Source organism: Anabrus simplex, chromosome 6, assembly GCF_040414725.1.
Source record: "Anabrus simplex isolate iqAnaSimp1 chromosome 6, ASM4041472v1, whole genome shotgun sequence".
NCBI classification, from domain to species: Eukaryota; Metazoa; Arthropoda; class Insecta; order Orthoptera; family Tettigoniidae; genus Anabrus; species Anabrus simplex.
Window position 1 is genome coordinate 255452186 of NC_090270.1, and position 26676 is coordinate 255478861.

Here is a 26676-nt window from a genome sequence, read left to right on the forward strand (position 1 = left end):
CTCAATATTCATATACTGAACCTAATTGGTAAAAGGAACCGATTTGGTGAAATTTGACCAGAAGTCAACGTCGACTCTAAAGGGCACTTCTTGGGACACGCAGGACTTCTTCAGTTAGTTGTGGGGGAAATGTAGGGGTTAGGAACAGTTATAGAGGACCAAGACGTGTGTGTGACCAACATATTAGAGTAGATACAGGTTACACAGGTGTTACATAGAAATGAAGAAGATAGCACAAAATAGGGTAGCATAGAGGACTGCATTAAACCACCCTGTGGACTGATTACCCAAACAACTACAAAGAAGACTGAGTAAATTATGCTCTGCATTGATCTTATCATTGTAGTTCCGAAAAATAGCACCACCCTCTTAACCAGAATAGCATGATTCGTTTAATATCACTTGAAAATGTTACTTGTCATGTTTATGTGAAAAGTGCATGTCTCTTGGTATGCGTCTGTCAGAGCGACCTATTTCCTGGTCCCGATGCTCCGTTGTCACTCGTGTCAAGTGTTGCATCATCGTGCATTCCGTACTTCCTCTCTGTACTGAATCATACTGGCCGTGACCCGGTACGTTGCTAGGGAATATCCGAATATTGATCTTCCATTATTCTGTACCCGCGAACTCTTGAAGGCGTGGAATAAAAGCACAAGGGATGATTGGCTTGTTACGTAATAAGAAAGAATCGTAATTGTGTGTCGTATTGATCTGTCTCAGTCTTATCCTTGGCTCTCACAATATGAACGCGACTGGGGTTTGAGCGATGCTAGTAATGTCATTCCTTATGCAGCCAGTACTGGCTTTCTGTCCCCAACTTGGCAGGTTAGATCCTGACTCAGTCCGGTGGTATTTGAAGGTGCTCAAATACGTCAGCCTTGTATTGGTAAAATAACTCATGCGGGACAAAATTTCGACACCTCTGCGTCTCCGGAAACCTAAACAAATTACTTAGTGGGACATAAAAACAATAACATTAGCAGCCAGTCCCTGCTGTGAATGGCGTGAAAATGTTGCACATAGGGTCGGTTGGTGCATGCATTTCAGTGGGCTTGGTAGACTGATATGTAATAGCAACTTTTGGCTCAGTGAGGAAAGCAACGGGAAACGACCTTTCTCCTCATTTCCCCAGTTCGCTTCTTCAGTGATGCCTGTGCCATCTATGACAGCTAATGGTGGAGCTGCTGAGGATCCAACCCGCCTTCGGGCTGAGACAAAAAAACCACACACACATGGATCTACTTATGCTATTATTGTATATTTCGTTGTACCGACTCGCACAGATCCTATGACGACGATGGGATAGGACAAGGCTAGGAGTGGGAAGGAAGCGACCGTGGGTCTAATGAAGGTATAGTTCCAGCATTTGTCTGGTGTCAGAATTGGAAATCATGGAAAACCATCTTGAGAGCTGCCGACGGTGATTTTCTAACCCACCATCTCCCGCATGCAAGCTCACAGCTTCACGATCCACACCGCTCAGTCCACCTTTGCCTTAATTAACGACTTTCAGGAATAAACTTTTTATTTAACATCGTTACGGCCTCATTGGACCACGTTTCTTTAGATCTCCAACAATGTTTACATATCTTTGCCCACATGTCTTCCATTCTCTTAATGTGAGAATTTCTTCTGTTCTCTGACCAGGAAAATCGTTTTGCTTGTTTGTTTTAGGCACACTCAAATCCTGGATTTTTTTACTTAAAGATGTGTCTGTCTAGAACATCTTGTTCCGTCACCCCGCTCAGCCTCAAATCATAAGCCACTGCCTGGTGCCATCTGCTGTGAAGTCTGTACGCAATGGAATCTCATGGTACCACGTTTCTTTTCCGCTGTGCACAGGTTTCCGTTGATAACAGATAAACGTGATATCATTGCACTTGCGTATTGTGTACTGGGATTCTGCACAGAAGTCTTGAGATGTTTTCTAGTCCTTTTACTGCATTGTGGGCCTCTTACGGTAAACAGCACAACACTGAATGCTGTAACAGTGCCTAGCTTATTAATCGTTACACATGAGAGACACTACAATAAATTTCCTTTTCCCTGTTTTTCATGTTGTGAAGCAGGTTAAATTTCTGGCAACATATTACAAATTGTTCAATATACAAGAATGAAGTTATGAACGTAACTTGTAGGATGGTCAACATTATTTATTTCCTTAAAATTCAAACAAATTCAAAAATTAACGCCGGGCTGAGTAGCTCAGACGGTAGAGCGCTAGCCTTCTGACTCCAAGTTGGTGGGTTCGATCCTGGCTCAGTTAAGTGGTATTTGAAGGTGCCGAAATGTGTCAGCCGCGTGTCGGTAGATTTACCGGCACGTAAAAGAACTCTTGGACGGCAAAATTCCGGCACGTAGGCGTCTGCGAAAACCGTGAAAGTACATAGTGCGACGTACAGTATAATCGTTAACATTATTATAAACCAGCACATGTACCCGTGCTATGCTACGGAATTCTACATTGTATACGGATTCCTCCGTAAATTACTGTAAAGGCAGTGAGTAAGATTAAATTAAATTGCATGCCTCTTAGCAAAACAGGAAGTTCAGATGCGTTGTTTCCGAAGTAAGGTAGACATTGAGGAAGTTTTGAGGATAATGGAAGGCCACATTTCCTACTGCCAATCACAGTAGAGTTCGAAACATTTGATTTTAAAAGAGAAATGAAGTGCTATCTAACGTACCGGTATCAACAATCGAGACAGGACAATAAGTCATAAGACCAAAGTTGTTGATCACTCCAAATAGAACGGGAATTGTGGTATCTGTTTTGTAATACGACTTACCGTTTAACCACCAATCATCCTGAAACGAAGGTCTGCACCGTCATTGAAATTGCATCCGTATTTCGATATTTTCCGGCGCCAAAAATTATACATTTTTATAGCTTGGATTTTTCCTCAAAGAGAAGAGTTTCCAGGTCTCAGAATTAGCACTCGCATACATACGGAGTAATTAAGGAAAAGTAATACAATTAAGAAAGTCGAAATTAATAGAAAATAGTATTACATCAGAGGAGAGCCGGTTAGGACAAATATGTAAATACCAAGTGGATGTATTGGAAAATCAAATGTCCCTCAATAATTCATGCTGGTGTGAGTTACAGATATAAGATAGCGGTAACAGAAGAGAAATTTAGGCAGAGGGATTATTAGGTAAACAGATAAGAAGATGGCTTATGATGTTATTACTTAAGCTAATCGGGGACGTTTATAGGCTAACCTCCAACGATGTTCCGCCAATATCCTGCAGAATGGCCGATTGACGTCTTCCTTGCTTTCTGAATGATGACGAAAATGGCAATACGTTACTTCCCTGCTGTCAAGCGGAGACGTTGCCATGGTAACCTGTAGGTTCGTTGTCGGTCTGTCGGTCACTCAGTGCAGAGCATGATACCCGCATAAAATAGTAATCTCCTCCGTCATTTGAAGAAGAAGCTAAATTATGAACATAACAAAAGTTGTTTATAATGAAGAGAGATTTCACGCGCATTCCTCGGATTTTACAGAAAATCAATAGTGTAAAATGGAGGAAAACTGTTCTGGTTTTCCTATAACCTCCCCCCCCCCGTCTCTTCATAGATTTTTAAATCATATGCGTATCAAAACCTTCCGCAGGATGAGTATACTCTAAATGTGACGTTTGGTCGAGATCTATTCACCCATTTCGCCGTGATGGTGGAACAAACAGACAAACAGACAGACACGAAAAATAAAAACCACAGACTCGGTTTTGAGTTGACCTAAAACGGATAAATATCTGAAAAATTGGCAAAACAAACGAAATTACAGACAACGGACCCCCTACAACTTTATTTATGTAGATTCAAAACTTGTAAACGATTCAGCTTTCACCGCGAATACAAAATTTCGAATTTCGAATAAAATTGTATATATTCCGTCGTATACTGATAAACTTTTTCAGTTTCCGCGTTGTACAGGTTCCGCTAAGTACAGGTACTTTTGAATATATTTTAGTGTTAATCTCACGGGGCCATGGAATATTATCACCAGGTTTCCGCTATGTGCATGTTCTGTTGTAAACTGTTTCACTGTAGATTTGCCTGTGAGAGAGCGAAACATTATTTATGCTAAACTCACGCTATTCCGGCCTCTAGCCGTGAGGCTAAATAAGCCGGGATGAGCTTCTATACTGTCACGAATCTTTATCAACAGCTGTGTCTCTGCTACAGCTATTAACTGGACGCCAACAACATGCCACCGATTTTCTTTAAAATTGTAGCTTTACTGTTTTATTTCTTGCTTCCTTTACTTTAAGGCTGCCAGTTTGACAAAGCTTAACATAACACATTCACTATGTTATTATAAAATAACCGAGCGATTTAGCCGTGCGGGTAGGGCGGGGGGGGGGGGGGGGCAGCTCTGAGCTTGCATCCGGGAGATAATGGGTTCGAACCCCATTATCGGCAGCCCTGAAGATGGTTTTCTGTGGTTTCCCATTTTCACACCAGGCTGCACGTTAATTAAGGCCACGGCCGCTTCCTTCCCATTCCTAGATCTTTCCTGTCCCATCGTCGCCATAAGACCTATCTGTGTCGGTGCGACGTAAAGCAAAGTAGCAAAAAAAAAATCCTATCTATACCCATCATTCGCAGAAAATGCTTAGCCAAGTGGAAGGGGTCTGCAATGCCAGTAATTTTCAGAATCACTATTTTAAAGAGAACTTTATGATCCTAGAAAATCCAAGAAAATAGGGATGATGATCTCTCTCTCTCTCTCTCTCTCTCTCATGATTGTTGCAATTTATACTTCAGCGATACAAAGTAACGTATGTGACGAATGAACTTCCAGATCCGGGAACGAGTCAGCGAACGCCTGACGCAACGTGTATTAAATGTGTCACCCTACTGATACCGTACTGCACAGCTCGTGTACCCCGGTGTCATTGTTCCCAGAAAGATAGCGAATGATCGTACGAGAACAGAAAATAAATGTAGAAAGGCCAAACTTATAATTAGATATAAATTCAAAGCAGTGTAAATATACATATGGGGCTGAGTAGCTAGATGGTAGAATGCTGTATTTCGGGTTGTCCCACTAACTACTTTTACGGTATTCGGAGATGCCGAGGTGCCGGAATTGTGACCATCAGGAGTTCCTTTAGGTGTCGATAAGTCTACCGACATAAGGCTGCCGTATCGTGCACCTTTCAATAAGCCGGACTGAGCTGGATTCGAACCCGCCGACTTTGGCTCAGAATGCCAACACTCAGCCTGGAGGAGCTAACCGGTTTCATTCATGGATTTGTCTCGATGTCATCATTGCCTTTGCTGATCGTGAAAGAGACTGAGGTATGTGCGATCCTCCTATACAGCCAATCCTCATGTTAGAGTGATGCAACGAAGTCACTCACAGGGGCCGAGGTGAGTGGTTCAGGCAGTTGAGGCGCTGGCCTTCTGACACCATCTTGGCAGGTTCGATCCGGTGGTATTTGAAGGTGCTACTTTGCTTTACGTCGCACCGACACAGATAGGTCTTATGGCGACGATGGGACAGGAAAGATCTAGGAATGGGAAGGAAGCGGCCGTGGCCTTAGTTCATCATCATCATCATCATCATCATCATCATCATCACTGGTGGTCTGCCTATCGGAAGGTCTTCGCGTGTATTCTCTTAAGCCATTCTCTTTGTTCTCCAGTAGCTTCTATTCAAATTTACACCGTCCACTAACTGATACCTCTTCCTTCCTCTCTTCCATTTACCTTGTATCTTCCCTTCCAAAGCTTCGGTTATTAAACAGTTTCGTCGTAAGCGGTGGCCTAACCAATTTATTTTCCGTCTTTGAATGCATTTCAGTATCGTTCTCCTTCCTTCACCCATTCTTTTTAATACTACCTCATTCTTTACTTTTTCCTGCCAGCTGATTTTGTACATCTTCCTCCAGATCCACATTTCAAATGCTTCTAGTCTTCTTTCTTCCTCTTTTCTCAACGTCCAAGTCTCAGCCCCATAATGCGCCACACTCCACACAAAGCACCGAAAGTAGTTAGTGGGACATAAAAATAATAATATTATTATTTTCACTTACAGGGCATATTTTTAGTGGGCTTGGCAGACTGATATGCAATAGCACTTTCCGGTCAGACGAGGTAAGCAACGGGAAACTGTATCACTCTTCAGTTACGCCTAAGCTGGTGGTTGGATGTGACTAATTTCTGGCCTGAGGACAGTAAAGACATATATACAGTAAAAATACTGAACGAGTAGCCCGCCAGGTGGCCGTGATCGTTAAGGTGTCAAGTCTCAACGGTCTGACACTACGGCTAGCCGCTTCGAGTCCTGCTGGTGGAAAAATAAATCACTCTCCCATTTTCTCCGCTATATCGAAAAGCATAGTATCATGGACATGCTTTCGGGCTTAGAAAACGAGAGAGCGGTTACATCTTTGGACTCCATCTACAAGGGAGATAGTGTGTTCCGAAAAATCGAAACAAATATGATCGTAAACACAAAGAGGCATCGTAGACGTCGTAAATATAATACTAATATTCTTCCTTTCCTTCTTCGTTTATCTTATTATTTTTAGACTATTATTATTATTAGGTATACCTGTGGTGTTAGGTAGCATGCCTGTTTCTTATCCCAGGGCCCTGGATTGTTTTCCCGGCTAGTTCAGGGATTTTAATTCTGACTGAGAAGTAGAGGAGTGGGGTTCATTAATACGAGGTTTTCTCAAACTCTGACTTACAGGAACAAATCGCACGGTGAGATGACGTTACTGACCTAGTATACGTAGACAAACACGGGTTCCCATGGTTACGGTGGAAATTGATGGCGCATAATTCCAAATAGACCCCGCCCTCAGCCCAAAAATATGTCCATATTAAAATATTTCCCTTATTTACAAATTAGTTGAGCTATTTCATTTCAAGAGACTAATTCCTAAGACCGCTTTTACTATTTTTATATGTTTCCTTCCCTTTTTATATAATATTAAAATTTTGTCTACGTGGTACTGATTGTTTTTTTTTAATTTTACAATTTGCTTTACGTCTCACCGGCATAGATAGGTCTTACGGTGACAATGGGACAGGAAAGGGCTAGGAGTGGGAAGGAAGCGGCCGTGGCCTTAAGTAAGATACAGCCCTGGCATTTGTCTGGTGTGGACATGGGAAACCACGGAAAATCATCTCCAGGGCTGCCGACAATGGGATTCGAACCCACTATTTCCCGAATACTGGATACTGGCCGCACTTAAGCGACTGCAGCTATCGAGCTCGGTACTGATTGTTAAGCGACTGCATATATCTCAATAGGAATCTGGCATTTTCAACCATGATTAGTGTTGTACCTGTGGGATCTATTCTTGTTCTAAATTATTTAAACAATCCCTTTCTTATATATTCACTGTGTTTTAATAAAAGTAATTTCATTAATTAATGGCTACCAAAAAATTATTCTCACTCGTAATAGGAATTAAAACAGAAGAACACACCATACCTTATGACTGTGGTGGTGGTACGATTCCACGACAAACGAGGGGATAATCTGATGAGATATATTTGACATAGACATAAAAGACCGAGCATAAATATAAATACTCCCCGTGGGTGGGGAACGCAGATTAAAATGGGCCCCAGGGCTCTCAACTTACAAGCGTGGATTGGCGACCACGGGGCCCTTAGCTGAGTCCTGGCATTGCTTCAACTTACTTGTACCAGACTCCTCACTTTTCATCTTCCTCTCCGACCTCCCTGGGCCAACTCTTGTTCTTTTCCGACCCCGACGGTATTAGAGCATTCGAAGCCTCGGGAGTGTTTGATTTTCACGCCCTTCGTGGCCTTTCTTCGTCCGTTACTTCATTTTTCGAAGTGGGTGGGGGACGCAGACAAAGAATACACCCACGGTATCCCCTGCCTATCGCAAGAGACGACTAATAAGGGCGACCGAGGGATGATTTTATTTGAACCATGAAACTACTTGTGATTAGTACCATCCTGCAGGGAACACCATGGGTCGCCTTTACTTGCGAGTAGCACCACTATATTTGGTACACAATAGGTTTGTGATTAGTAGCAGCAGAGTGGTTCACTGCGGGTTTCCAGTACCCGTGATTAGTGCTATTGTGAGAAACACCACGGGTCTGAGCGTTGCCTCTGATTACTACCACTATATGAGGAACACCACGGGAATACCGGCGCCCGTGATTAGTAGGCTACACCTAGGTGATTAACACCATGGGTTAGCATTGCCTATGACTGGCGTCATTTTGTAAGAAACAACATAGATCTGCGTTACCTGTGCGACATACAATACTTGTGAGTAGTACCATAATGTATGGAACACCGTGAGTCTACGCTACTTTTGATTAGTACTGCAACATGGCAATTACCATGGTTCTACTTTACCAGCGATAAGTACCATTATGAGGGGCCGTTGACCAGGATTTTGGACCCCTTTTGACAACAAGCATCCTCGATTCAGGATTGTGCTAAAGCAGCAGTCCCTTGGTCAGTAGTACAATTGTTTAATGATAGTTTCTGGGTCGGATCCACTGTTTGTTTTAAATTCATATCCATTCATTCTTCATCACATTTTTTAAAATTCTGGTGAGTGGATGATTTGGAACTTTTAAATTGTCATTACATTAAGTACCATTACGGGCCGATGACCTAGATGTTAGGCCCCTTTAAACAACCAGCATCATCATCATAAATCTAAATAATTTTTCAAGCTCTGTTGTAGCATACAGTACTGTTTCACAGAAACGTCTGGTGGCTTGCCTACAGACCCGGGCGCCAGGCTATTTCATCCTGTCTTCATACTCTGTAGTTAAACTAATATTCGATGTTTTGTCTGTGATTCTTTTCGATCTTTAATACAAATGCAATTTATCACGTATCTTCATGAACGATATTTCTTTCTTTCTTTCTTTCTTTCTTCGCGTGGTAAATTCTGCCCCACCTCGTCACCCATGTGCCCATGTGAAGAAGAAATCCAGGCAGCAGTTCATCATTTCAGCCGATGCAGACAGCTACTCGTGAATGGTCATACCTCCTGCAGCCAACTGTTAAGCTATGCAACGTTGTTTCCGATCCTAGGACTGTTAAATTTAAGAATGAAGTATACCAGACTTTTAATTCGCAAAGATGGTAGCGGCCGTGGCCGTAGTTAAGTCACAGGAAAACCATCTTCAGGGCTTCTGACGGTGGGATTCGAATCCACCATCTCCCGAATGCAAGCTGACAGCTACGCGACCCTAACCGCACAGCGAAGTCGTTAAACAACTGCAAAATTAACATCATCTTTCCTATGCACTCTCGATACTAAATATTCTACGGTATACACTATAAGCGTGAAACACGGATTTAATTGTTTAATTTTTTTTACAGGGCTATATTTTTGGGCTGGGGGTATGTCTGGAATTAGTGTCATCAATTCCCGGACACCGATGTAACCATGGTAATCAGTGCTCGTTTATCTTCTCACTGTGCGCTGAAATGAAATGGAGTATGGCTTTTAGTGTCGGGAGTGTTCGCTCGCCAGGTGCAGGTCTTTCGATTTGACGCCCGTAGGTGACGTGTGCGTCGTGATGAGGATGAATGATGATGAAGAAAACATATTCACCCAGCCTCCCATGCCAGCAAAATTAACCAATTATGGTTAATATTCCCGACCCTGCCGGGAATTGAACCCGGGACCCTTGTGACCAAAGGCCAGCACGCTAACTATTTAGCCATAGAGCCGGATACTGTGCGCCTTCTTCCTGTGATGAAGAGCTCCAGAAAATTTCGAATCAAGTAAACCCCGATTTACTCCTTAGTCCAGAATTAAACCCCTCGAACTGGCCGGAAAACGAAGCCAGGGCCTTGGAATAAAAGATAGGCATGCTACTTCTACACCAGAGGAATGGCTAATAATAATAATAATAATAATAATAATAATAATAATAATAATAATAATAATAATATTTACGAGGTCTAGAATGTCTGATTTTCTCACAATTCGTGAGCCTTACCATTCTCTTGTGGATGCACTCATTTTTCTTTCGATTTATAGGGACCATTTATCTCCCCTTTCGGTGGAGCCAAATGATGCATTATCTATACCCCCTGTCTGTCGTAAGGGCCTACTGAAAGGGGAACAACTAAAGAATCTTGATTCGCTCTCCCTCATCTAAGCCTAATCTAAACACATGTCCATGATTCTATGCTTTTCCGCTTTTTTTTAGACATTCTTGGACTGCTTATTTTTGATAACAGATCGATCCGCCGGACGTTTCCTATAACTGCGGCGAAATGTTTCCTCTCATACGGTAGATGGAAAAGCCGTTCGGTACTGTTGATTCCTGTCCTTTCTTTGATGTCAGTCAAGTTCTTCTCGTGAGACCGACACCACACTTGCTCTCATTATTTCCTTATGGGGGATCAGTTAGCTTCCAAGTATTCTTTTAGTTGTATGTAATATTATTGTAAAATAGTTTCATAAGAAACTGTGTCCGACTCGTTGGCTGACTGGTCAGCGTACTGGCCTTCGGTTCAGAGGGTCCCGGGTTCGATTCCCGGTCGGGTTGGGGATTTTGACCTTCATTGGTTAATTCCAGTTGGCGCAGTCCCCAACATCCCTGCAACTCACACACACACCACACATAACACTATCCTCCACCACAATAACACGCAGTTACCTACACATGGCAGATACCGCCCACCCTCATCGGAGGGTTTGCCTTACAAGGGCTGTAGTCGGCTAGAAATAGGCACACGAAATTAAAAAAAAAAAAAGATACTATAGATAATTTTGAATCACTGTAACTCATAACATGAAAGCTGTGCTTTGATCCTTTTCCCCCTCCCCAATTCGTCTTCCGTTGCAAACCTTTTAAACAAGGGAGCTTGCTCCGAGTATCTGAAAGAAAAATGCAAAGTGAACAGCTTGGAACAAATAGCATTGTTGTTTGGAGCTCGCGGATCTGTCAGTCAGTTTTTCTAAGGCTTTAAAATAAATCTATCTACTTTACAAGAAATAGTATCTTAAAGGATTCGATACATTTTACACTATCACCTATGTGGTTTCAATGAAAAATAAAATACATCACTTTCTGCGTGGGGTAGCTGTCTTTAGATTTATTATTTATCATTAACAATTTATTTTGACAGAAGTATTGCTGGTGGGGGGAGGGGTCATCTGAAATTAGTGATACAAAATGTGTCACGCGATGTTACCTGGCAACCGTACAGGTGGTGGTGGTGAGTATTGTTTTAAGAGGAAGTACAACTAGTCAACCATCCTCTATATAACACTAATCAGAGAGACAAAATGGAAGGGGTCCGACATTTCGAAAAATGAAGATATCGGCCAAAGGAAGACAAGGGCCACGCAGGGCGTGAAAATGAAAGACTCCCTGGGCCTCGGGAACCTAATACCGTCGGGGTGGGAAAAGAAGAAGAGTTGACCAAGAGAGATCGGATAGGATAGATGAAGGTGCCTGACACGAGTAAGTGGAAGTAATGCCATGACTCAGCTAAGGGCCCCATGGTCGCCAACCCACACTCCAAAGTTCAGAGCTCCTGGTGCTTTAAGAGGAAGTACAACTGGGCAAGCATCCTCTGCTAACCCCAATCAGAGGGGGGGGGGGGATGGGAGGGATCGCTGGCTAGTTGCTTTACGTCGCACCGACACAGATAGGTCTTGTGGCGACGATGGGATGGGAAAGGCCTAGGAGTTGGAAGGAAGCGGCCGTGGCCTTAATTAAGGTACAGCCCCAGCATTTGCCTGGTGTGAAAATGGGAAACCACGGAAAACCATCTTCAGGGCTGCCGACAGTGGGGCTCGAACCCACGATCTCCCGGATGCAAGCTCACAGCCGCGCGCCTCTACGCGCACGGTCAACTCACCCGGTAGATGGGAGGGATCAGACACTTCGAAAAATGCAGGTATCGGCCAAAGAAAGACAACGGTCACGAAGGGCGTGAAAATAAAAAAAAGACTCCCTGTTTTGTAAACCTAATACCGTCGGGGTCGGAAAAGAGAAAGAGTTGACCAAGGGAGGTCGGATAGGATGGATGAAAGTGAAGGGCATGGTACAAGTAAGAGGAAGCAATGCTAGGACTTAGCTAAGAGCCCCGTGGTCGCTAACCCACGCTCCCAAGTTAAGGGCCCATGAGACTTCTTTTAATCGCCCCTTACGACAGGCAGGGGATATCGTGGATGGTATTCTGCCGCCTCATCCACAGCGGGTACAACCGTGAAGGCTATCATGTGACGTACTGATGGACGGCCGTGACTGAGAGACGTATAGGCGATTTTATTAAAGAGGCATCATCTCATCATACTCCAGAAAACTGACGATTTAATTCATGGTAGTTTCATAGGACCCGAGTCAGTTTCCCCCCTTTTGAAGCACTGAATCCTACACTTGTTGACTCCAAATTCCCTACAGATGTCTCTCGAAAACCTTATAACGATAGGTATTTTTTTTTTTACAATTTTCTTTATGTCGCATCAACACAGATAGGTCGTATGGCGACGATGGTACAGGAAAGGGCTTGGAGTAGGAATGAAGCAGTCGTGGCCTTAATTGAGGTACAGCCCCAGCATTTGCCTGGTGTGAAAATGGGAAATCACCATCTTCAGGGCTGCCGACAGTGGGGTTCGAACTCACTATCTCCCGAATACTCGATACTGGCCGCACTTAAGTGACTGCAGCTATCGAGCTCGGTAATCGATATCAGTAGGGCCCGGGTATTTATGGCCTAAAAATGTTGGAAATATGTAAGCATGTATGACCTAAAAAGTATTAAAATACGACAATAAATATGACTTCAAAATTATTGGTAACATTTTCGAAATCTTCAAACACGTATCGCTGTTTAAATTAACATTATATTGAAAATATACTTTTAAAATCTAGCACATTCAGTAACAATAAATAAGCAATAATATTAATTATTATTATTATTACTACTATACGACATTTTAAATTTATTTGAATACTCAATCCAGAGGTAACTCTCGACTCTGCACAGAATGAAATAAATGTCACATTTTGCTTATTGAAGAATTACCATAGCAAATTACATACATTGTAAAGTTTTCAAGTAGGAACGATCTTCTATTTTCACAAAACATTGACTTGTAAAGGGGGAAAGACTGCTCAACATCGCAGGATGTTATTGGGGCATATTTGAAATACGTCAAATCATTAGAGTTATACTGAAACTCACCTTTCTGTTGCTATCTACGCATCTGTCTCTTTCAATACAGCTTACCCTCCTTATACAAACAAATACATTTCTAAGAAAGAAATTACAGACAACAATTAGATGTGAAAAATCCGTGTTTGAGACAATTGCAAGCAGCTGTACGAAAATGGAATTAAAAAATATGAAAACTACGAAAATTATTCGGGAAATATGACCATAATATGAAAAATAACCGGAAAATGACAAAAACGTTTCAAAAAAAACTCCAAAATATGACTTTACATGGCGCGTAAAAATTGAATAATTTTATTCATCGTAGATGAAATCATGCTTAAGTTTTATTTTCCATGGAAAGAATATAAAGAAAACATATGACATGTCATAAACATGCGGGCCCTAGTTAACAGTTTGAGTTTCATTCGATCATTTGATTTTCCCAACGAGAAATTCGACACTATGTTTTTGAGTTATTGTATCATTTTAAAACTAATTATTGGCCTGTAACTCATGGTAACCTCCAATAATTTTCTCTCTTCCTCTCTTGACTCTTATATTAAGTCATATCCAGTTTTACGTGAAATCCGAATGACGTGGATGTGACTTCTCATGGCAGAAATCCCACATGTATTGGCCGGGGTTCGAACTGTGGCCGCATTGGTGAGAAGCCAGTGACAACATTACTCGGCTGTCGCAACTCCAAACCTTTATAATCTCCTGACATTGCTAGGTCATTATCTTGCTGGTATAGGTGTGGTGAAACCCAGATGTTGACACGCAGATAACTCTTGTTCAAAACAAGAATAGCCTTTTATTTTGCTAAGTGACCTGGAGATTTCAGAAAATGTTAAGCGACGGTATTACCTGAATTAGGTTATCAGAGTGATCTGTTCACCAGTGACAGCTGACTTGTTTTGTCCTCTATCACCTAACCTGCCAGATTATGATGAGACGCATGAGTTACAGGTAGCGGGTTTGTTGTAAAATGTAAAAAAAAATTGTGCCCAACTACGAGTGTAATCATTGAACGATTTATAAAACATCCCATGAAAGTATTAGGTGCCTTAACTTTCTCCAGCCTAACAGATATTTTTATGTTCTTGGGAGCCACGCGCCTCATGATGCGCGGTTCCGGAACTCCATACCAGACGAGTTACGGACCATCACATCGGACTCGTCATTTAAAAAATACATTTAACTGCAATTGTTGTTAAAATCTGTCCCCACGGCTGATTAGTGTCTTGATCTTCGGTCCTCCGGGTCCCGGATTCCATTCCCGACTGGGCGAGGGATTTTAATATTGAACATTCCCTTGACTCGGGGACTGGGTATTTGTGCTGTCCCCAGCATTTCTGTAATGTCCATACCACACACGACACTATTCTCTACCACGATAACACGGTTTCCTTTATTATTATTATTATTATTATTATTATTATTATTATTATTAATGTCCGACTCATTGGCTGAATGGTCAGCATTGGGGACTTCCATTCAGAGGGTCTCGGGTTCGATTCCCGGCCGGGTCGTGGATTATAATCTCGTTTCACACACAACACTGTCGTTCACTGCAGCAACACACAGTTTTCTATACACGGCAAATACCGCCCGCCCTCGTCGGAGGGTCTGCATACAAGGGCTGCACCAGGCTCGAAATAGCCACACATTATTATTATTATTATTATTATTATTATTATTATTATTATTATTATTATTATTATTGTAGTGCATCACAGAGGGATAAGAAGCATGAGGTGTGAAGGGCTGGACATGCACCAATTAGAGTTCAAGAACTTCTGATAAAATTTGAGAATAGGCCTACTATATTTTCTTTCTTTTCACCACGAGATAACACAATAATACAGCAATAGTGAGGGAGCAGGACGCCCCGACATCAACAAAGCCCAAGGTTAATTAAGATTATAAGTTTGAGAAACCAGGATGTTAGCTTAATTAGCTATTAATTAATTTTACAGAGGAGCTCGAAAGCTCAGAGGTCATTAATAAGTAAGACCGTAACGGCTCAAACTATCTTATCCTACACGAGCACCAAGGCGCAAACCTATTTCATAATTATACAAAGTTAACTTAATTCTTACACTTCGTTGTATAAGTAATAACTTCAGACTGTATATTCGTCAAGGTATGTAAAGTACCATTCAATGAAGAATCCGTGGCTTCTGATACAGTAATATCATTAGACAATTGGCCTTGAAACCAGTAGTTCGTTTTACAAAATATTTGTCAAGATTTTGGACCCAGGAGAAAAATTTACAAGGCAAGGGGCTCGAACTCCGGAATCCATTTAAGCAGTTTTATGATCTGCGTATGCTTTAGGCCACATAATACCTTATTATTCAAGAAAACAACAGTTTCTTAACAGTCTTTAAGTGTCTAAATGGGATCAACCCATCCCAAACTACTGAGACAGAAGGTCCGTACTACTCGGCTATAAGGTTATGAAAGCGAAAGAAGGAAGGTTAAATTTACAAGGCCGGACAACAAGATGAACAGAGACAAAATCTACACACTCCAGAGGATAAATGCTTACATTATCTATTTGGGCTTACGGCCCTACGAAGCAGAGGATAAACCGTACTATATTGTGACCAAGTAAAAGTAGACATTTAAATACCAAAGACCAAAAGAGAGATAGAAAATTTAACAGTTAGAAAAACTAGTCACCAAATATTAAGTACATAGGAAGTTTGACGAGGGTACCACACCCTTGCTTTCTTACATTTGACAAGTTCCCGTTAGTGAATAACCTCCATCACCATGCAGACACCTTCCATGAATTCACCCGTTGGAATATAAAGCTTTACATGACTTCAAGAAAGAGACGGACGACATAGCAGGTACATACTAACAGAAAACCTCATATCTTCCGGAATTTCACACGCAAGTTTTATTCACTTAACCATTGTACGTTGCTGGCATACCTGGTTAGTATATAATGTCCATGCTGCTTTCCCGCCTCCACTTCCCCTTGGGAGTCACCCATAGCTCCCTCTCAGATGCTTCTCACTTCTCACACAAGTCAATCCACACAAGACACCTTAGACGAAAAACCTTGCTCTTAAATAGAGGCTCAGGGGATGTTTCTAGAAAGATTAGTTACAACACTTTAGATTGGATTGGATTGCAGGATATTAGATCGGGACAAATTTATAGGTGATCGCTTTGTTTTGATTTCATTTGATAGCAGGGCAGTATTGACAACTTCAGAGTGATTACAAGGAATAACTGATTATATACAGGTTGCCCAACTTCTAAACATCAACATTCTTCCAGGTTATACAATACTTGAACATCAGGCAGTAGTCCAAAATAGATGCTAAGAATATCTAGTCCCCAGCAGTTACACTACTTCGAGGTATTTACAGGGGTACCAGCATAGGCACTGAGAGGCAATTCGAAGTAGGCGAAGAGGCCTTACTCATGGTACAATTAGCCCTGTTGTTGTTCAATTCTTATATTTATTTTATAGATTAGTTTTTGAAATATTTCCTGATAAGTTGTATTATTCTCATGTAAATGTTAACTTTGATTTCTAATCTGTGTCAAATTGGAAGCGTTTTGATCTCGAGAATCCACTCAGAATTGTCCAACCAAGCTTCTCCTGTGTTGTCGTGTTATCCCACCCACTCAATTCGTTGCGCTCTGCGGATAATTCCACTGCTTTATACAGTGTGCTGAAAAATTGTGCTTCGTAAATTAAAGGAGTGTTAGGCGGTACAAATACAAGTATTGTGAACATAGGAACCATAGGTCTGCGGTGATTATAGATTCGGCGCTACCCTCTGTGAGAGGGGATGCAGATGGAAGACTACATCCACGGTATCCCCTGCCTGTCGTAAGGGGCGACCAAGGGATGATGAATTTCGAACCATGAGATTGCCTGTGATTAGTACCATCACGCGAGGAGCACCATGGGTCGACTTTACTTGCGATTGTTACCAGTATGTGAGGAACTCCATGGGTCTGTGAATAGTATCATCGGGGTGGACCACTATGGGTTTACAGTACCCGTGATTAGTACCACTACACGCCGTTGCCTGTAATATTAGTACCATTGTGTGAGAAACACCAAGGATCTGGGCGTTGCCTGTGATTAGTATCACTATATGAGCGACACCGTAGGCCTGCGTTGCCTATGATTAGTACCCACTATGCGAGGAACACCACGGGATAGTACCTCTGATAAGTACACCCATGTGAGGAACATCACAGGTTTGCGTTGACTGTAAGTGGCGCCGCAATGTGAGAAACATCATAGCGTTACACGCACGTATTACATTACCTGCGAGTAGTACCATAATGTGTGGAATACCGCGAGTCTACGCTTCTTTTGATTAGTACCGCAACATGACAAATACCATGGTTCCATTTTACTAGCGATAAATACCATTATGAGGGACCGATGACCTGGATTTTGGACCCCCTTAACAAACAAGCTTCATGGATTCAGGATTGTGCTTTAGAAGCAGTCCCGTGGTCAGTAATACTATCGTTTTACGATAGTTTCTGGGAATGGGGGACAATGCGAGTCGGATCCACTAATTGTTTTAAATTCATATTCACCCATTCATTCTTCGTCATCATGTTTTGAATTCTGGTCAGTGGATGATTTTTGGACTTTTATATTGTCATTACATTTAGCACCATTCGGGGCCGATGACCTAGATTGTAGGCCCCTTTAAACAGCAAGCATCAGCATCAGATTCGGCTCTACGCGTGCTTAAAGATCTCAGGTCGGCTGCCAACTTCTCAGGTGTTAGAGTGTAAACGGGGCACGTTTGCTTTTGGTCTACATTTTAGCTGCAGACAACCAAAATGGACAAACGTACAGTACCTCAGAAATTGATGTCTCGAACTTAGAGCTAAAATTGACATGGACGCAACAATGAGTCGCGCATTGTTAGGAAAATTCCTGACAATTTTCGGACATGGTGTGCAGGAATGGCGACGGACAGACGGAAGGACACAAGGAATACAGAAAGAAGGTCATGCGGGCAGCGCCTCAGCAAAAACAGTGTTGCTCGTTAGCGCTCAATCGTCTGGGAGGTAGGCAACCGAAATGAATCACCTGAGACCTATGGTTCCCATGTTGACAATACAGCAACCTCTCGATTATCCGGGCTAATGACAGGACAAATTTTCACGGATAACTGAAAACACAGATAATACCATTTTGTGCATTTTAATGCACAACTAAACTTTTAATAATACGGAACATACAATAGTGTCTGAAAATTCAATAATGTCAAACAATTAACACACTCAGTAACTACTTTCATTAATAAAGTAGGCCAGTACAAACATTATTTACAACGCCTGTTGTTGGTAAATCACTTGAGGTACAAAATGTGAATTCTAAGGGTTTTTGTTTACTATTTTTAATGTGTGTCTGAACACCAATCCCATAATCATTCACTAATTTCTTTACTGATAATACTTTCTCTTAATTTTCAATTAATTCAAGCTTTTGTATTAAAGTTAAAAGCACTTTTTAACTTCGATCCATGACTTGTTTCACATAACACCAATAAAGAATTGCTTTACAGAACATTGTTTAGTTCTCGAACAAAGCATGCCTCCAGTACGTCTGCAATTGAGAGCGCGCTTGAATTTCAAGCATGCAGTTCACACGTATTCAAAATGCCATGAAAAAATAAAGGAAATAAAATATAATAAACCTCAGGGGTGCACGCATAACCCGCAAACCGGATAATCCGCAGCCGGACAATCGGGAGTTTGCTGTACTTGTATTTGTACCATCTAACGGCCGTCACACACAAAAATGCTACGATAAGCTACGTTAAGCTACGCTGTGCTAAGTAATGCCAAGCTATGTTGAGCTATGTCACGAATAAAAAGCTGAACTAAGCTACGTTATGTTACGCTGTGCTAAGTAATGCCAAGCTATGTTGAGCTATGTCACGAATAAAAAGCTGAGCTAAGCTACGTTAAGCTACGCAATGCTAAGTAATGCCAAGCTATGCCTAGCTATGTCACGAATAAAAAGCTGAGCTAAGCTACGTTAAGCTACGCTATGCTAAGTAATGCAAAGCTATGCTGAGCTATGTCACGAATAAAAAGCTGAGCTAAGCTATGATGGGCAGCCGTTTAAAGATGGCGGGTTAATTGAAGAAGAGACTTTTTTATTGGCCGCTGTCGTGAAAGACTAATAAAGAGAAAAGAACAGTAAGAAGATTCTGTATACGTGAATTTGGAAGGAGAATAATTCATGCCGAATTCCATCATTCGATTCAAGCATTGCATGGGAATGATGAATTAAAAATTACTTTAGACTGTTCCTAACAGTTTCATGACGATGATATTAAGAAAAAAATGAATATGAAGTACCCAAATTATAGAATGCAGGGGAAAATGTGTATCAGAGCAATAAATGATGCGTACAGTCAATTTCCAGAGTTTAATTTATTTTTGCCAACAATTGTATTTCAGGGTTATATACACTGACTTAGCAAATGTCATGGGATAGTCACCTAATAGCGTGTGGGGCCTCCTCTGGCCCTGCGAACTGCAGTGAGACGCCGTGGAAGTGAGTCGACAAGTTCCTGGTAGTCCTCTGGACGCAGCTGACACCAAATCGTTTGCAGAGCGGCCGCCAATACTGGTCTGTTCGTGGGTGCAGGATCCATGGCACGGAGCCTGCGTTCCAGGACATCCCAGATATGCTCGATAGGGTTCATATTGGGGCTCCTGGGTGGCCATGGCAGTCGTTGGGCCTCCGCTGCATGTTCCTGGAACCATTCCCGGGCGACGTGGGAGCGATGTGGCGGCACGTTATCATCTTGAAACACCGCAGAACCGTCTGGGCGCTGGAAGGCCAAAAATGGGTGGAGATGGTCTCCGAGCAGCTCCGACCATACCGCATACCATTCAAAGTCTCTTCCGGAACAACTAGGAGGCCCATTCCATGCCAGGAAAATGCACCCCAGGCCATAACAGAGACACCAGCGCCCTGGACCACACCTTCGAGGCAGGCAGGATCCATCGCTTCATGTGGTCTGCGCCATACACGGTGCCTCCCATCGGCATGGTGCAGTTGAAATCGTGATTCGTTGGACCATATCACGTTACGCCATTGTTCCAGTGTCCATTCCTGGTGACTGGCGACAAATGCGTGTCGTTGTGCCCGATGACGTTGGGTTAACAGTGACACCCGTGTGCGGCGCCGGCTCCCATACACCATAGAACCCATGTTCCTACGGATTGTTCACTGGGAGACGTGTCTAGCACGGCCTGTGTTGAATTGAGTCGTGATTTATTGCACGATTGCCCGTCTGTCACTATTGACAATCCGTCTCAGATGTCGCCGGTCACGGTCATCGTGGATAGCCATCCACGGTCGTTCGTCTGTTGTGGACGGTGACACCCGCATTCAACCATTCATGATACACCCTGGACACGGTTGATCGTGTGAAGCCGAATTCCCGCACCACTTCCGAAATCGTACTTCCCATCCGTCGGGCACCGACCACCATACCCCGTTCGAACGGTGTCATCTCACGACGACGTTCCATGTTACACCTGTCACATGCACAGCCACTGCTCACAAGGTCTCCTATACAACTGCCGCTGGCACAGGGGGCGTGTGGTGCGCAGACAACACACCTGCGCATCAGTGCTCCGTTATCCCATGGCATTTGCTCAGTCAGTGTATTTTTAATAACTTGACAGACAGCTATATTTTTGTATCTCTACAATCAGTCTTTTCTACTCCGATCTGCCTTCCATGATAATTAACAAGCACAGAAACAATTATGCAGTATAATGGCTGCTGCATTGGAGTAATGTACAATAGTCACACATATGAAACAACAGTTTGTTAGACGCCGGGCAAAAAGTGATTGTGCGCATGCGCAAAGCCAGCTACAGCTATGAAAATCGCCTACTTGGCGATCTGTAAATTTTTTTTTTTTTTTTTTTTTTTTTTGCTAGTTGCTTTACGTCGCACTGACACAGATAGGTCTTATGGCGACGATGGGACAGGGAAGGGCTAGGAGTGGGAAGGAAGCGGCCGTGGCCTTAATTAAGATACAGCCCCAGCATTTGCCTGGTGTGAAAATGGGAAACCACGGAAAACCATTTTCAGGGCTGTCGACAGTGGGGTTCGAACCTACTATCTCCCGAATACTGGACACTGGCCGCACTTAAGCGACTGCAGCTATCGAGCTCGGTCTGTAAAATTTAGCTTGGCATAGCTTAGGTTAGCAGCACAGCTGTCTGTGTGTGCCATTCCACGTAACTTCATTGAAGTGATTTTTTTTTTTCTTTGCGTAGCGTAGCTTCCTGTGTGTGGTGGCCGTAACACTCCTTTCATTTACGAACCAAAGATTTCCTGCATCCTGTATATCATTCGGATCAAGTCAAAATAGCTTTAGTTCATAAAAGCGGCTGCGCCAGAGAGAGATTCCCATTTGACACCAACTGCAATGTAAGGGAAGCCTTGATATCCTTAACTACGCCAAGTAAAACACGGCAGATGTGTATGCTGGTTATTCAGCCCGAAGGCTAGTTTGTTCCTCCACCGCTCCGCCAACAGCTGCCTAGATACCCTAGGCGTCACTGAAAAGGCATACTAGAGAAGTGAGAGTAAGGTAGGTTTCCGTTGCTTCCCTCACCGAGTCAGAAGTTGCTGTTACATATCAATCTGCCAAGCCCACTGAAATGCATGCACACACCGACGCTATGAACGATATTTTCATACCATTCATGACAGGGGCTGGCTGTATAAGGAATGGTATTATTAACATCGCTCATACCTCGGGCACTTTCACATTGTCAAGCCAAGGATGAGACTGAAAGTCAGTGAAAGTAACGAATTTCTTGTAGCTCATTCCAGATGACATAATGCACTTCAAACACTACATCTCACCAGCAGAGGCATATACGTTTTATAAATGGAGATCCCATCACGATTATTAAGTCACGCAAGACATCATCTTTATGGGAGAGGTCTGAGTTTGTTGGCAAGTAATTTTCATTTACTGCTGTTTTTAGAATGCCGAGGAGAGAGATTTCTGGTTTTCTTTTTAAGAAACTTCCATTGTTTACTATTGAAGTGTTTTTAAAATGTATGGAAGTGTTCCAATGTGCTGCCGATTGTTTACCTGCTTGTAGAGTTACGCAATGATTGTTTCCGAGAATCTCGCTGAAGGCAGGTTAAGGGTAATGAGGCTTGGCCTTACTGTTTCTCACTAACTAAACTTTAATTACCTGAATTAAGATGCTAATGATGTTCATAGCATAGAGACTGGGAGCTGGCGTATCAGCAGTGTAGTGATGAACACATTCTCTTCAGGCTGTATCTAGTTACAGACTTCGCAACTTTGTACGCCAAGTACTGCCTTACCAGCTCATGTCATGTCCTGTAGTTGTCGGTGGCGTTTCCTGGACCAGAAGTTCAGGCGCGTTATAGATGAAATTAATGGGTTAAATATAAGCCCACACATTTCGCCCCCACCACCAGCACCATTTAATTTTTTGCCAAATTATTCAGATCACGAAATGAATTAATGTAATTGAAAGATATGTAGGGGGAAAAAAGAGGAAGTCTGCTGAGATTTACGATTTTCATTCAGAGGGTAAATATGCAGTATTTCAGTCACTTCGCCATTGTTAAATTATATATACTATAATAATAATAATAATAATAATAATAATAATAATAATAATAATAATAATAATAATAATAATAATAAATTTCAAAACTAAAGCACAAAAAATAACAAACCACCGTTGGCAGCCCTGAAAATGGCTGGGCATGATCGATCACTGTCAATCACGTGTTTCTTTTCACTATAAGAAAGTAATGGAAAACTAATGTTTAATAATTGTTCTCTATGCTTTCACTACCAATATTAAAACATTTAAACCTCCGACTTGTTTGCGTAAGCAATAATACGTTGGCACTGAACTGGAAAACAAAAATCAACACAAAGCGTTGGAAACTGAAACAACGCCTTGGTCAGATTTAGCAAGCACGAGGTAAGGAGAATGAAAGCGATGCGCGATTCCGTGTGGAGTGAAGCTGTCGAGTCGTTGGAAACAGAACTGGTGGACTAGCAGAAGATTCCGGACGTTGCTGAGAGTAACAACAGAATATGGAGTGGAACAACAAACACACTATAATGTAACATTACATTTTTTTTTGCTAGGGGCTTTACGTCGCACCGACACAGATAGGTCTTATGGCGACGATGGGATAGGGAAGGCCTAGTAGTTGGAAGGAAGCGGCCGTGGCCTTAATTAAGGTACAGCCCCAGCATTTGCCTGGTGTGAAAATGGGAAACCACGGAAAACCATTTTCAGGGCTGCCGATAGTGGGATTCGAACCTACTATCTCCCGGATGCAAGCTCACAGCCGCGCGTCTCTACACGCTCGGCCAACTCGCCCTGTAACATTACATTTAAACAAACGAAATAAAATAATTTATTATTTTTTCTTTCGATTTTATTTTGGGCGTTGGCATACAACTTGCACACTCTGAGAGAACGCCACTACGTTGGCGTATCACCAGGGATGCTGCATTCTAATAGAGGACGTGCTCAAAATGTGCACCACGCGCATGAATGCGCCCATAAACACGCCACCTCGTTGATTGTTGGATACATTCGAACATTCCTGCCATCAATGGCAGCCTTGTTCCACACGCTAGCGAACACAGCTGGGAGGTAATGGAGTAAAAGCGATCAAATTACTTGTAATGATTACATTCTTAGTAACCGAGCTCGATAGCTGCAGTCGCTTAAGTGCGGCCAGTGTCTAGCATTCGCGAGGTAGTGGGTTCGAACCGCACTGTCGGCAGCCCTGAAGATGTTTTTCCGTCCCATATAATCAAAACTGCTACAAGAATTGTACCCAATTTCTAACATCACATGCAATAGTAAATAACATGTAAGGGTTTGAGTTATCCTTTATTGCGGTTAGACCCCGACGGCACTAGGGTTGCGAACCCTAGGAAGTCTTTCATTTACACGCCCTTCGTGTCCCTGGTCTTCGTTTGGCCGATACCTTCGCTTTCGAAGTTTCGGACTCCTTCCATTGTTCCCCGTTTGATTAGTGTTAATAGGGGATGGTTAGGTCAGGTTACTTCCTCTTAAAACAATAATCACCACCACTACTTTGTTACGGTTAATTTAAAGAAGCATCAACTGTCATACATGAATGCGTTTCGTGAATAACCTGTTTATGTAAATGTTTGATATTAACGAATAACACGAAATTAATTAACTACGTTGGTACAGCGTCACTATTCTGTTCCTATTCTCTTGCTGGTACAACTGTTTCAAGATCTAGAATACGGATTTCTTAACATTTTCATCGACTGTAATTTTGTTTTATTTTTGGCAGTGCGTGGTAATAATAGTCTGTCCGACTCGTTGGCTGAATGGTCAGCGTACTGGCCTTCGGTTCAGAGGGTCCCGGGTTCGATTCCCGGCCGGGTCGGGGATTTTAATCGCTTCTGATTAATTCTTCTGGCTCGGGGACTGGGTGTATATGTCCGTCCCAACACTCTCCTCATCATATTCAGACAACATACTACACTACCAACCACTACAGAAACAGGCAATAGTGCTTACATCCCTCCATAGAGGGTTGGCGTCAGGAAGGGCATCCGGCCGTAAAACAGGGCCAAATCCCCATGTGCGACGCAGTTCGCACCCGCGACCCCACAGGTGTGGGAAAAGCGGCAGGAAAAGAAGAAGAAGTGCATGGTAATAATAGTCTACCTTATTAAGTAATAAAACTCTTAACAGTCAGTTTTTATTGAATGGTTTACTCCGCTACATGTTTCAGAGGCTTCGCTAACAGTAGTCAGCACCAGTATTCGACACAGCTTCGGCTAACAGGTTTATTGTGAACCGCTTGTTTCTTCTGGAGAAATATAATCCACACACGCTGAGCGAGATAGCTTTACCACGTGGTGAATGGACGCCCATTTCTCGAGATCGCGCTCTACCGATATACAGTACATCTTGCCCGCGCCGACGTAGAAGTCAAGAAGTTTATGGTGGACTGTATCGAGCAGAATCTCTCGTTCCTCTATATACAGTACTGGATGCAGCGAAAGAAGGACGTGTTTGCGATGATCCATCTGCTAGGTAAACCCACTGTCTAGGTGTTTGATGCAAGAGAGCCGAGTAGCATTGTCCATGGTAGTCCCGGCTCGAATCCCAGCTAGGATAAGCAATGTGTAAATCGAAAAATAATTGTGGATTGTGCTTTAGAGCACTAAGCATTAAATTGCGGATATGAACTCACTCTCCCTTCTTCTAAGCCCAAAAAATACGGGTCCTACAGAAAGTTTAAGGTCACCTGCATATTTCATAAATATGATTCCTGTCCTTAAACTTTTGGTCTCAGTCATACGATTGTTCTTACAGATAATTAGAATGTATTTAGAGGAACATTTGCTTAAATGTTCATAAAAATATCATCCTTTGTTTTTATGTTACTAATTTTTTGTTTGTAATGGTTGGAAAGAAAATAGCTATCTTTTTATACTTGAGGAGATCTGGACATTACGATATGGGATAATATTAATCATTTTAGTTATAGAGAAACTCAGATACCCATAGAATATTTGTAATTGTAATAGAGCAACAGAGTCTTCATTGAAAAAAATCCTCCCTTTTATAGCTCGCAATAGAACCACAGAAAGAGGTCATAAAACAAACATTCCATGACTTAGGGGAAAGAGGAGACCCCTCATGCTACGGAAATCGTTTTTGTGTTACGTTGTGGCGAGATATTCACAAAATAACGTAACACACAAACGATCTCGGTAACTTCAAGGGTATCCTGTGCACGCAAAGTTAAGGAGTGTTTTTTTTAATGACCTCTTTCTGTGGTTCTATTGAGAACTATAAACTTGAGGGATTATTGCAATGGAATCATATTCTGTTTATCTATTACAATTATAAATATTATACAAATAGGCCTATCTGTGTTTCTTCATGACTAAAATTATTAATGTAATCCCCATATTGTACTCTGCGGATCTCCTCAAGTATTAAAAAATAGCTATTTTCTTTCCAATCATTATTTTAAAAAAGCAATATAAAATAAGGAGTGATACTTTAATGAACATTTCAGCAAATGTTCCTCTAAATATCTTCTAGTTTCCCGTAAACAATCGTATGCCTGAGACCGAAATTTTAAGGACACGAAGCATGTTAATGAAATATATCCGGGTGTCTTTAAACTTTTGGTACGACCTGTATATCTTTCTATGATTTTCCGTGTGGCGGTGAAATTGTACGAATGCGAAGTTAATTTAAAATGTCACTCTCATACAGCAGGTGGTCAAAGGATTAGGACCGGGCGAGTTGGCCGTGCGTGTAGAGGCGAGCGGCTGTGAGCTTGCATCCGGGAGATAGTAGGTTCGAATCCCACTATCGGCAGCCCTGAAGATGGTTTTCCGTGGTTTCCCATTTTCACACCAGGCAAATGCTGGGGCTGTATCTTAATTAAGGCC

The 26676-nt window shown here is 42.3% G+C and overlaps 1 protein-coding gene across 4 annotated transcripts in view; it reads left to right on the forward strand.

Annotated features, from left to right (window-relative positions):
* LOC136876412 (5'-AMP-activated protein kinase subunit gamma-1) overlaps positions 1 to 26676 on the forward strand; it is a 1375241-nt gene that overhangs the window by 1128696 nt on the left and 219869 nt on the right. The window lies entirely within an intron of this gene.